At 43.3% G+C, this 12,009-nt stretch overlaps 1 non-coding gene across 1 annotated transcript; it reads right to left on the bottom strand.

Annotated features, from left to right (window-relative positions):
- Nucleotides 1–11,904: 11,904 nt before the first annotated feature.
- Nucleotides 11,905–12,009, bottom strand: LOC123613301 (U6 spliceosomal RNA). Its single transcript, XR_006720681.1, has one exon. It is a non-coding gene; the product is annotated as a U6 spliceosomal RNA (small nuclear RNA).

Genomic DNA, 12,009 nt, shown 5'->3' with positions numbered 1-12,009 from the left:
GCCTAGTTTTCCAAGTGCGCCTGCGCGGGGAATCCCTTGGAACTCTGGGAAATGTAGTCCAGTCTGCCTCCAGTCACGGCAAGAGCCTGCCCAAGAGGCTTGGCCTTAAAGAGCCAGTTCTGCAACAGGGAAGTAATGGGAGCTGTTAGGATCTGTGTGGTAAAATGGTTGGCTCGGCTAACCTTGAATAGCCTTTCACTCAACGTTTTGTCATTCACTCAACAAGCCTTTCCTGGATTTAGGAGAGGATGCAGCCCCTATCCTTAAGCAGCTTTCAGAAATAACCCCAAAGAAGTAAAGAAACACTTACTGATGGGTGAAAAATTTCTCAGAATGTAATCCCTGGACCTCCTGGATGGGAATCATCTGGGAACCATGAAAAATGCAGAGTTTTCCCGAGTGGAATTCGGCTGGTCTCCGGAATGGAACTGTTACAAATTGGTTGATTAGACCTGCGCGGTGGTCCTATCCTGTGCGGAGACCCCTTGTTTCGGCCAGGGAGGTTCTTTTTCTGCTAGAATTCGCACAGCCAATGATGAAACCAATGCTGAGACTGGAACTGCACAAGCTTTATTCAATTGTCAAGGTATGGAGAAGCAGGAACTTAGTTTGCAAATCAACTTCTCAACCCAGTCTGGGTGGAGACACCATGTATAGCAGAGCTGAGGTAAAAAGGAGGGAATTGGGAAAAGTGGGAGGAATACTTATAACTTATCTTAGAACAGAGGTGTGGTTTAGATCCAGAACTGATGCAACATTCCTTTTCCGTCCTTGTATGAGCTTTTCCGGTTGTTGTCATTGTAACTGTCAACTGTTATGGCGGTGGTTGGTGTGTCATTTAGCATGCTAACATATTACAATGAGCATACAATGAGGCTAAAGGTACACTGGAAGTCAAATCTTACACCGTCTTGAGGGTAGTTGGAACCTGTTCTTGTTTTTCTCTTTTCAGCTTTCTCCTAAAACTTAGGTAACAGCAATTGGTTTCCAATGGAGGGAGGAATAGGGGTATAATTCTGGGGCAACAGCCTTGGTAACAGAATGTCAGAGGACAGAAAAATGTCAACAGGTGTTCCTAAATGATTTTTGCTTTTGTATATTGAGTGCAGTCAGATGGCATAAGCTATTCATTTAACATTTATTAAGAACCTATGGGTAATTAGTGCAAGGTCACAGATGAACCATAAGGTCCTCCTGAATTATTCAAAGTCAGATGGTAAAACTTTACTAACAGGGCAGCATGCTAAGACTTGTGCCAAAACAAACGGACCCTACCCCTGCTGGGGAGAAAACTTTCCAAAGGAGATGCTGCACAAAGCTCCTTAAGAAGTGAGCTCTGCAAATAGAGGACACTACAGGCAACAGAAGTACTAGCTACACTGGAGTGGGGGGGAAAGCATAAAAGTAAACCAAGTCAGATCATTTAGGTGTTTGAATTTTGTGCTTAAAATAGTTTAAGCAAGATTATGCCAGAGAGATGTTTACATATGAAAAGACCATTGAGAATTGATTGGAGATGGGCAAGGGGAACAGTAGAAACCTACTGGGAAAAATTATGGAGACCAGAAGTAACACAGAGGAAATGTTGAACAGCGGGTAGGTAATTCAGAGATACTTTTGGAAACAGAGTCAATAGATCTTTTTGATTAACTGGACATTAATGTGAGAGAACGACTGAAATAACCCCCATATTTCTGGCTTGAGAATCTAAGATGATGGTGGGCCATTCATCAAAATAAGGAATCCTGGGAGATGAACTTTTGGAGGCAACATGCTCATCATCATGGTGGGACTTCAATGTGGGGCAAACTGCCTACAGGAAGCGAAGTGAAGCTACGGCTACAGATGCCCAGCAAACAGCTACGGTTCCAGAGTTCTAAGACTTTGATTTCAGCTCTCAGGAAGAGCAAGAAAAGTCTCTCTAGAACTCAAGTCTAAATCCTCAAAAAGCAGCCCTATCACTTAAAGCTCGCCCCTACATCAGCCCCTTTGCTCTCTTCGCCATTTGTCCGTATCTTCCTTTTGAACGTCTGACCCCTTAATTCTGGTGATCACTGAAACTCAGAAAGGCTAGCCTCGAGGGTACTCAAGGACAAAAAAGCCCCTGTAGTAACAGAGTTTGCTCCTAGCGATGTGAGTCAGGATCCGGCCACGCCCGGGCGCCTCGCCTGGAGGTGGAGCTCTGCGCCCCGCAAGGCGCGCCGACCCAAGACGCTCTCCCAGCATCAAGCCACTACCGAACTTCTTTGCTTACTAGGAACAAGGGAGGCCAGGCGGCCCAGTCTGCCGGCATCCGGATTGTAGACTCAGAGCAAGATGTAAAAATGAGCGTTGAGCATCGCCGTCACGGGTGAGGCAGTGCGACAACTCTGTAAACAGCGCTCTCCATAGCCCTGCAGCTGCGGAGAAGGACGTTGCTACGGCGACAGAGCGGAGCCAAACTTCCTCGGGCTAAATGACGCGAGCAAGCTTAGTGAGCTCGGTATCCGCTCCTCTGCCCAGCTCCACTTGAACCGAGTACCCAGATCTTGATGCGGGGTATCTTTAGCAGTCTTGTAATCTTTCTTGTTTAATCCAATAACCCCGTTCTTCTGTTTAAAAAAAGCTAACAAAAAGAATATAAGAGTGAAAAACGGCTGTGGCTGTGTACATTATTCCTACGTTCAGAAATTAAGTGCAAAATCAACCCAACCGTAATCTACGATGAAGTGCAATAGAGCCAATGGAGATAGGTAAATGCAAGTGCCCAGGACAGTAAGTGCCCAAATAAATATGTCTTGAATATGAACGAGAGGTGATTCCGACTTAGGAATCAGTCATGGAAGTAAAGTGAGGTGTATAATACACTACAAAAGATTGTTGCTTTACTAGTGCGCCCTGTTCTCTGATGGTCTTATCTTCTCCTCAAGTCCTCATACTTGTGGAGGGAGGCAGAAGAGACTTAAATTTGCCAATTAAATGTAACTCCGTCTGTTTGGGGGGAAATGCGATCTTTCAGGATTTCTCCCTTCTCCCTCCTCTAGCCTAAAGGTCACATTAAGTTAGAGGAAAGGTTTGGCAGGGGTTGGGGTGCTCCTTAAAGCAATGCTGGCTTCTGCTTCTCCCCTAGGCTACTAATAAAGTCTGTGGCAGATAAAACTTAAGGTTTATTCTTCTAGCATAACTGAGGGGTCCCAGTAGTTCTCAACCTGTCTGCACTTGGCCCCTACTCAGATCGGTCTAGCCTCTGAATCGCGTTCACATCGGGTGTGGGCTCAGGTATTCCTAGAATCAACCATGCATTATCTCTTACTCTCAGAATTGTTTTAGCAACTTCTATGTGAATCTAAAATTATTTCAATAAAAAAAATTCAAATAAAATTTTAAAGCAAACAAAACTATCTCTTCCATGCAAGCCAGGAGCCAAGAGAGACAGGAGTAGGACCTTTAGCCCCTTACTACATAAACCAACAAGGCCACTGACGTTGTGCCACAATCACTTTATGATGATTCAGAGTGACTTGCATGGCCGTGTCTTCTCAGAGTCAAAATCTGTCTGGTGTTTCTACTGTTTTCACCCCTACCACCTCTTCAAGCCCAGGCCCCAGAAGGGGAAAAGGGGTGTTGGGTTCCTGAAGACCCCAGGCCAAGCACACCCCCTATTATCTACCCTCCTAACCTTTCTCCCTTTCCCAGTGAGGATCTTTCCTGCTAGTCAGAAGTCCTCCTTTTAGATTAATATATACACATTACTATATATAAAATAGATAAACAACAAGAACCTACTATATAGCACGTGGAACTGTATTCAATTTCTTGTAATGTGCCGTAATGGAAAAGAATTTGAAAATATATATATATGTACGTAAAAAAAAATTGCCCCCTCCAAAAAAAGAAGTCCTCCTATGTTTGTCCCTTTGCTCCGACTTTATGGATGTCTCTTTTCTAAGGGGTTCCTCTTATAAGGGAGACACTAAGCATTATGACTTAGTCCTAATGCTGGGAAATCATGAAGGGATACTACAGTGAAACAGTATTTTTCTCTCTTTTGCTGCTGAGTCTCTGAACCTACTTCCTATTGTTGGAGAATACCTCCACGTATTTCCTGCCTCAGCTGAAAACACCAGATTCTCACCTCCCTAGCCTCCCTGGCAGCCAGGCATAGCTCAGCCTAAGCTCTGTCGATCAGATGCTTCCTCCTAAGGTTTTGAATTGGGATGGAGAGAGTGACTAACTATACAAATCCATTCTGGTGACAGGTGGTAGTGGAGATGGCATCAGTTCCAGCGGGGGTGGGCAAGATTCAATGGCTGTGGTGTCAGAGGTCGAGTGGCAGTGTCTAGTAGCGGTCTGTGAGGATAATGGTGTCTTCATTAAACCACCTGCGGCATGACTGGGGCATGTTTCCTGGCTGCAAAGCCCCTGATCTCACTGGCTGGCCCTCCCGGAGGTTCTGTCAGCTGTCACTGAGCTGCGGCTGGTTTGAGACTGCAGCTGTGCCGGCTGATTTAGCACTTGTAGACGACAGTAGCCAAGTTTAATACAAAAATAGATTCATTTGGGAAAATACACAGGCTTTCCAGGAACCCATGCTGCATAAGTCAGGATCAAGTCTTGGATGGAGACAGAAAACTTTTTCCTGGGGTCACAAGAAGCCCTCTAGGGGACCCTGTACTGCAAAGGCAACTGTATTTGCATGAACTTAAGACAAAACACTAGCACCAGGAACAAAGCACCTCAGACTTGGCTTCTTCTCATGCTCAGTTTAGCAGGTAGAAATCTAATGGATTTTTTGGCAAATTTTTTCCTCTTTTAGCTTGTTTCTTAGCCTTGGATAGATGACCCAATTTGGACCTGATGCAGCAAGAAAATATCTGCAGGAAAGAAATTTTTTTAAATGCATCTTTGGGAGTAGGAAAGTTTTATGTCTGTGAACCTCTGAAGCACCGTCTTGGTGGTGACAGTAGCTACAACACAGCTGGAGAAAGTCTTGGGTCTCTGGAAAAAGAGCACATGGACGCAAAACTAACCTCTTTACAGAAGATTTTTTTTCAATTGAGTTTAGGTTCACAGATTCTGGCCAATTGACACAGTATGACTGGTAAACTGAAAGGCTCAAACAAGAAGTTTTCTCTTCCTCCATCCCCCAGGTAATCCTAAATCAGTTGGCTGGCAATTGCAATATAGATCTGGACTGTGCTGGAATCTGGGACACTATCTTTTGGTGGGAACAGTGGATCTACACACTTATTTACCACTTTTAACAGCTGAATATCTTAACTCTCTGAGAGATGTGGCCAAATGCAGCATAGAACCTCTGCTCTTTGCCTTATTGGATTGTTATATCCAATGTCAACATGTTCTCATGGTAAACAATTTGGTGATTTCCACCTTAGGCCAAAATAGTTAGAAAATAGTGGCACCACGTCACCACAAGAGGGAGGACAGAGCCAAAAAAGCATCTCATTCAGTATTTTTAGGGCTAGGCTCTATCACTCCGGAGAAAACGGAACTTTTGCTGTTTTTATCTCCCCCATCCTCTTTCCTCTTCTAATAATCCAGAGACTTTTTCTTGACCAAAGACAGAGCCGATACTTGAAAATCTCTCTGTAGAGAGGAAGACAATACATCTGGGAGCAGCTTACTTCTCCCGCTGCTGTTTCAGGCTGACTTTCCAGAGGAATGCTCCCCGAGTTGATACTGATTCACACAGAAGTGGGTTCCTGTCTCAGTGCTGAAGGCACCCTGCAGTGCCTGCCTCAGCTCTCTGATTTGCCACCAGAGCCCAACTATCTGGTCTATGATAATACTTGCAATGTTCAATGATTCAGGCAGTTCTTGATTTAACTTATCATGGCACCATAGCAACTAGGTAATACAGTAGCCAATGAGTAACTCTCAAAGGCCTACACTAAGCACTCAGTAAGCAGAGAAAGGTCAGATTCAGAGCCTTGGAAAAAATGCCTTTCTTGGAATGCCGTAAACAGAAATCCTCAGTTATAATCCACAATCATTCCAGAGTCCTTTGCGCCTGGGGAAGTTCCACAACTCTGAGCCCCATAAATGGTAGCACATTATACCCAATTAACCATGCAGGGTGTTTGGGGATTTATTTTTTTTTTCATTGTTAGCCCAGCCTGGGTTAAAAAATGATGAATAGTGCTGAGTAAGATAGTTTTCCCTCAGCAGAGTTAGTCAGATGCTGCCGGCAGAATGTCAGGCAAAAACTACAGGGAGGAGTAAATACAATGGAAGATAACTTATGACTGTGACAAAAGAAGTATGATTCCTTGAATCCTGACTGATGCTTACTAAGACACACAGATTCAACCAAACAGGTTTCCAAACTATGATTTTTTTTTATTTTGAAAATAAATTACCAAATGACTGTCCCAAGAGTTCATTCTTTCACTAGATTTCTTTTATTTTTTTAACTGACGTATGGTTAATTTGCAGTGGTGTGTTAGTTTCAGGTGTACAGCAAAGTGATTCAGTTATACACATAGACATATATATATTCTTTTTTAGATTCTTTTCCATTATAGGTTATTATAGGATATTGAACATAGTTCCCTGTGCTATAGAGCAGATCCTTCTGTTTATCACTAGATTTCTATGATAACTCTTATCCAGAGTTCAAAGTGTAGTACTGAATGGAAATGTAAACTCTTTTAAACACTAACTCAGAAGCAAAGCTTAATCTAGTCATGGTGGTCAGAGAAAAGATGGGAGCTGGAAAAAACAATACCCAAGATGCCTTAAAGACCGAAGATGACTCCAGACGACTGAAGAAAGAACAATGGCTAAATCTTTTGGCCTGAAAATATTCAGCTGGATAAAGGAATGCAAAGACAGCCAAGGCCCTGTACAACGCGATCTCGAAAGCTTGAGAGGAGCTTACTGAAACTTGGGAGACGCATCACATCTTGAATCTTGGAATCTTCCAACAGATTTCAGATCCAGAACGTCTCATGATGCAATTCCCAAAACTCCTCTCCCTAACAGTCTTCTGCTAGTAACACTGGTCCCTCTTCTGCAACGCTCATTTATTATGGAGAAATACATGCCTCCAATTCACCGCAAACTTGTATTCCTGCCATTGTATCTGTGTTCCTTCCCAGGTTTAGATCTGCTCAGGTCAGTTTTACAACTGGGCCCCCAAAGCTCAGGAATTTCTGAGATCAGGCCAGACACAGGCAGAAAAGTCTCTATGTCAAGTTCTATCTCAGAAGCTTCAGCAAAGGAGCCTAGAGCCCCAGGGACTTGTCATTATCCATCTCTGCAGTCAGGGGAACATGAAGCTTTGATTGGTCAGACCTGAGTCACTTGCAGTGTTTAGAGCTGGGGGTGAAAACAGCTCTACCTACATTGAGAGCAGGAGAAGAGTAGATTCCCAATTAATGCCAGAAGCTATTCGAAATAGAGTAAATGAATTCTGGGCAGCCACGAAGTAACACATGTCCACCTCCACCACGTTTCGGCCCTTCCCTCTCCCTAGTCTCCTATCTCGTTCCCCGTATCCAGGGAACCTTGATGTCTGAATCTAGTGCAAATAGCCCCTTTGGCGTTGTGCAGTGTGATGGTCCTCACCATCCGCAACCACATGCTGCTCACTGCTGTGTGATGAGGGTCATTAGTATCTACTTGCTCAGTATTGTTTCAGTCTCTACTTGTATCTTTTGTTAATTCCTGTCATCACCAAGTCACCCCTCATGCACGTGCACACACACACATCACGGGGAGACAAGCCAAGGCAATGACAACATCTGACAGCAACAGTAAATACCTCAGATAAGTCATCCTGGTGATAGGATCAAGGATGGTCAGGGTGATGGAAGATGTTCATTACCACTGTCTTAAATTTGTCTTAGAACGAGGCATGTCATCTATTCAAAATTCACATAAAATAAATCATTTGTTTCAAATGAACATCTCCATTTTCCTCTTTCAGCATTGTTTTTAAAAATAAATAAAAAGAGTAGATACTTCTTACCCACATCTGGCTCCCATATTAGCCAAATGTAATTAAAATTAATTATTAAGTGGTTCATTAGGAAAGAATGATTGTCCTTTCACAATGAGACATCATCTCCAAACTTTCAGAGCAGAAAGCAGATGTAATGAGACTACAACACTTCTTCCCAGGAAAGACATCCTGACATTCTTTTTCCTCAAAGAGATTCAGTTCTGCCCCCACAATTTGCCACTGGAAAATCCCACTATCAGCCTTTTGGGTGATCCTGAGGGTTCTGACTCTTGGGAACTAGGTCTCCTGACGCTCTCGGACCTATGGTGAACAAATCTGGGCTCAGAAACTGGAGGGTGAGGACACCCATCCTGCTGGAGTGCAGAGTGCACGGGCGTGGGGGCAGTTTGTGTGGTGGAGAAAATGCGGGCTCTGGAGTCAGGCAGCCTGAGCTAGCATCCCAGCTCCACCGCTTACCAGCTATGTGCCTGTCAACAGTCCTTTCTTTCTCAGCCTGAGTTTTCTCACCTGTAAAATGGTGATAAGACTTTCTACCCTCTAGAGTTGTCATGGAGACAGGATGGTCAACAGAGAGAGTTTAGCGTAGTGCCAGGCACATAGTACTAGATAAAAATTGGTTTGGATTAGGCTTTTTGATTATTTTGTGTTGTGTTTTTTTTAAGTGAGCAGGAGGTAAAGCTTGGTCTGAACTCTTATTTCCATCAGGAGAAGGACAGTCACTGACAAATTATAGCAGTCTTAAACTGAGCAAGGAGAACACCATGGAATATCTTGGTCCTTCACTAAATATAAGAAAACAATCAGTACTTAGATTTCCCTTTATCTACCAACTTGGAAGAGCTAGCAAACAAATCTTGGTCAGCCTAAGGAAGATTTAAGCACCTAGTATCCTCTTTCTGGAGAGTATGGACTTCTAGTTTACATTATTTTGACTCTTAGTTCTGGCTCAAAGATAAAATATGTTTCATCACACAATCCAAAAAAGAAAAGTTCAGAGCATTATTAATAGTGAAGGCTTCTACTTATTAAGGATGTACTAGACATCCTGTTCTGAGTGCTTTATGTGCTTTAAGGATTATTTGAGATAGGCATGCTAGATGTGCCCATTTTATAGATGAGGAAACTGAGGCTCAAAGAAATGAAATCACTTTCCCAAGCTTCAACTACAAAGCTTATTTTCTTAACCAGAGGACACCTTGAAGCCTTCCAAGATACTTTAAAGTATCACAGATGCTTAGAAATAATAAATTTTAATTTGAATCAAAACTTTCTCATAATACTTCAGGACAGACTTTTAATTCTAAGTTCTAGCTCATTGGTCCCCATTGACCAGTTCAAGTGCCCACTAGTCTGTTTCTAGGCAAAGTTTCCTGGCACTGAGGTCTCTAGATTCCCTCTCCCTTCTCTAAAAGAGCAAGAAATTTCCATAGGGAATGCAAAACAAACCTATCAATCATCTTGTATCAATCAGAACTTGTTCAGTTATAGGAAAGAAACTTGACTCAAACTGGCTGAAGCAAAAAAAAAAGTCAAATGTATTGGCTCTTGAAACTGGTGAAGCTAGAAGTGCTGCTTCAGATGACCCAACATCAGGACTCACTTTTCCTCCAACTCTTGACTCTGCTTCTCAGGTCCGTTTCTTTCTCAGTTTGACTCTCTCCTCATGGAAGCACATTGTCTACCAGAAGTTTCAGACTCACAGCCTCATAGTTCCAAGTCCAGTGGGAAGAGAGAATGGTTCTTTGCCTGTATCTCCAGCAAAAGTCCTAGGAGGATTTACAGTTGAGCCCCACGGCACAGCTGCATTACATGTTCATCGCTGACACAAAGAGGATGCCATGCTCTGACTGGCCAGACCCAGGTCATGTGCCCAACTGTCAGCAGAGGTGACATCAGTACCTGGATAGAAAGCTGGGGACAGGTGGTGCTCCTGTTCCACAGAGAAAGCAGGATGTTGTTAACAACAGAAAGAAAATGAATGCTGAGCCACAAAATGTAAATGACTACAATCTACACAATTATAGGTCCTAACACCCTTTGAGCAGAGGGTCTCAACTCCACATATTCTTAACTAAACTCCAGGCCCGTGAAAGACAACAAGATATAACAGAACTCAGGACAATCCCTAAAATCCAGGCCAGGTAACTATTGCCAACATATGGGCAGTGGTCCTATGTTTTGGCCAAATACAGACTTAATCGGTTAATATAAAGCATCTCTTACTCACAGTTAAGTTATGCCAGAGTCAATACTTGTGAATCCAAAGCAACGTAACAAGTGTCAGTCACCTTTCCTCCCCTACGCTCACTTTGTCACGATCTTGGAAGTTCCAGGATCTAAAACAAAGGGGCCGTAACAGAGACTAAAGGAGCCAGAGGCAAGCAGCCCCAGAGCTTTCAGCTTATCCTAAAGAGCTAACCCAGGAGAGAGGCTCTTCTCACATGGTATCCATATGGTTTACATATTGTGTACATGGGACGTATGTCAAATCTATAGCCAGGGACAACGGTGATGCAGAAGGAACCAACCAATCACCATTCTTACAGCTAAAATCCACCAAGAACACAACCTCAGCCAGGCACTGGGGAATGAGAGGGGTCACTGTTGGAGGGAGGGAGCCAGCAGGCCAGTAAGATGGAATTTGGTAGGTTGGATGAAACTGTTAGCACGGCTCTGGTACCCTTGCTGACTGTGTTATTATATTCTGGAAGAAAAGAGGGAAGTGCAACATGAGAACTAGTGAATACTTTCAAAATGAACATTAACATTTCTCCCTAAATGTGACTCTTCCTAAAATATAAACTGCTAGTTTAAAACACCCCAAGGATTAAGCAAGTCTCCTAAATAAACTCTGTGTGCGTCAGATTCCTTCTTCATAGAATAGCCTGGATGATGGCTAAAGCACGTTTCAAATCTAGAATTCAACAACTAGCGTTTTCTTAGAATCTCATTAGGTATCTTAGCCCAGCGACCTGGACTCTGGTCCACTCAGCACCACTCCCATCACCTCCACATCCTTGTCCACATTCTCCAGGTGATGTTGACGATGGTGATGGTGGTCGTTATGGCGGCTAGCAGGAATCAAGCCCTTATTATATGCTAAACACTCTTCTTTACCCAGGTGCTTTACATGGATTATGTAAGTATTACAACTATCTTTACTTAACAAAAGAAAATAAGGAGAGATGGAGAAAACAACAACCTGCACAAGGTCACAGTCAGTAAATGGCTCCCTCATCCACTTGTTTAAACCAGTCATCTGATTTGTGGACATGACAATGTGGATCTCAGTTTTCTCACTTTCAGTAACAAGCTAGTTGTTACTTCTAATGATTGTCAGCTTTCTAATTTGGATATGCATGAATGAGCCTCACATAGGTAAAGACAGTACTAAGGTGATTCAGATAACTTTTTGACAGAAACTTTCTTTGATCCACCACAGAGCATTCTGCCACTGAACATCAGAGCCTAGAGAAGGAGAATGCTCAGGATGCACCTCAGCCACCTACCTGCTTTCTGGGAGCCTCGGGGCGCTGCACAGAGAGCAGGGCCCTCGGTGTGAGTCCTGGGTTCAAGCCCGGGGCTCTGCCACTTACCAGCTGAGTCACTGGGAAATTTTCTTATCCTTTCAGCGTTAGTTTCTCTTCTATGAAGCAGACAACAACACCACGTACCTCACAGTGAGAGAGTACACTATAAAACAGCTGTGCTAAGTCAGCCCCAATAAATGCTTTATGATAGCATCATATTCAGGGTGGGAAAGTCTGAATCCCAAGATGATCAGTATAAGATACCTGCAGAAGGGACAGAACATTCAGAAGAAGACAGGAAAGGATTAAACTCAGAGATAGCCATTCTATTTCTGCAAGAACTAATCTTGACTGAGATAACCCTAAACGTGCCACTTCCTCTTTCCTAGAACAAAGAACAATTAAAAACAAAAAATGGAATGCTTCATGAATTTGCATGTCATCCTTGTACAGGGGCCATGCTAATCTTCTCTGTATTGTTCCAATTTTAGTATATGCGCTGCCCCAAAGAAC

Source organism: Camelus bactrianus, chromosome 3 (genome assembly GCF_048773025.1).
Source record: "Camelus bactrianus isolate YW-2024 breed Bactrian camel chromosome 3, ASM4877302v1, whole genome shotgun sequence".
Taxonomy (NCBI): Eukaryota; Metazoa; Chordata; class Mammalia; order Artiodactyla; family Camelidae; genus Camelus; species Camelus bactrianus.
Note: the sequence above shows the minus strand (reverse complement) of the source record. Positions and strands in the feature narration are given on the sequence as shown.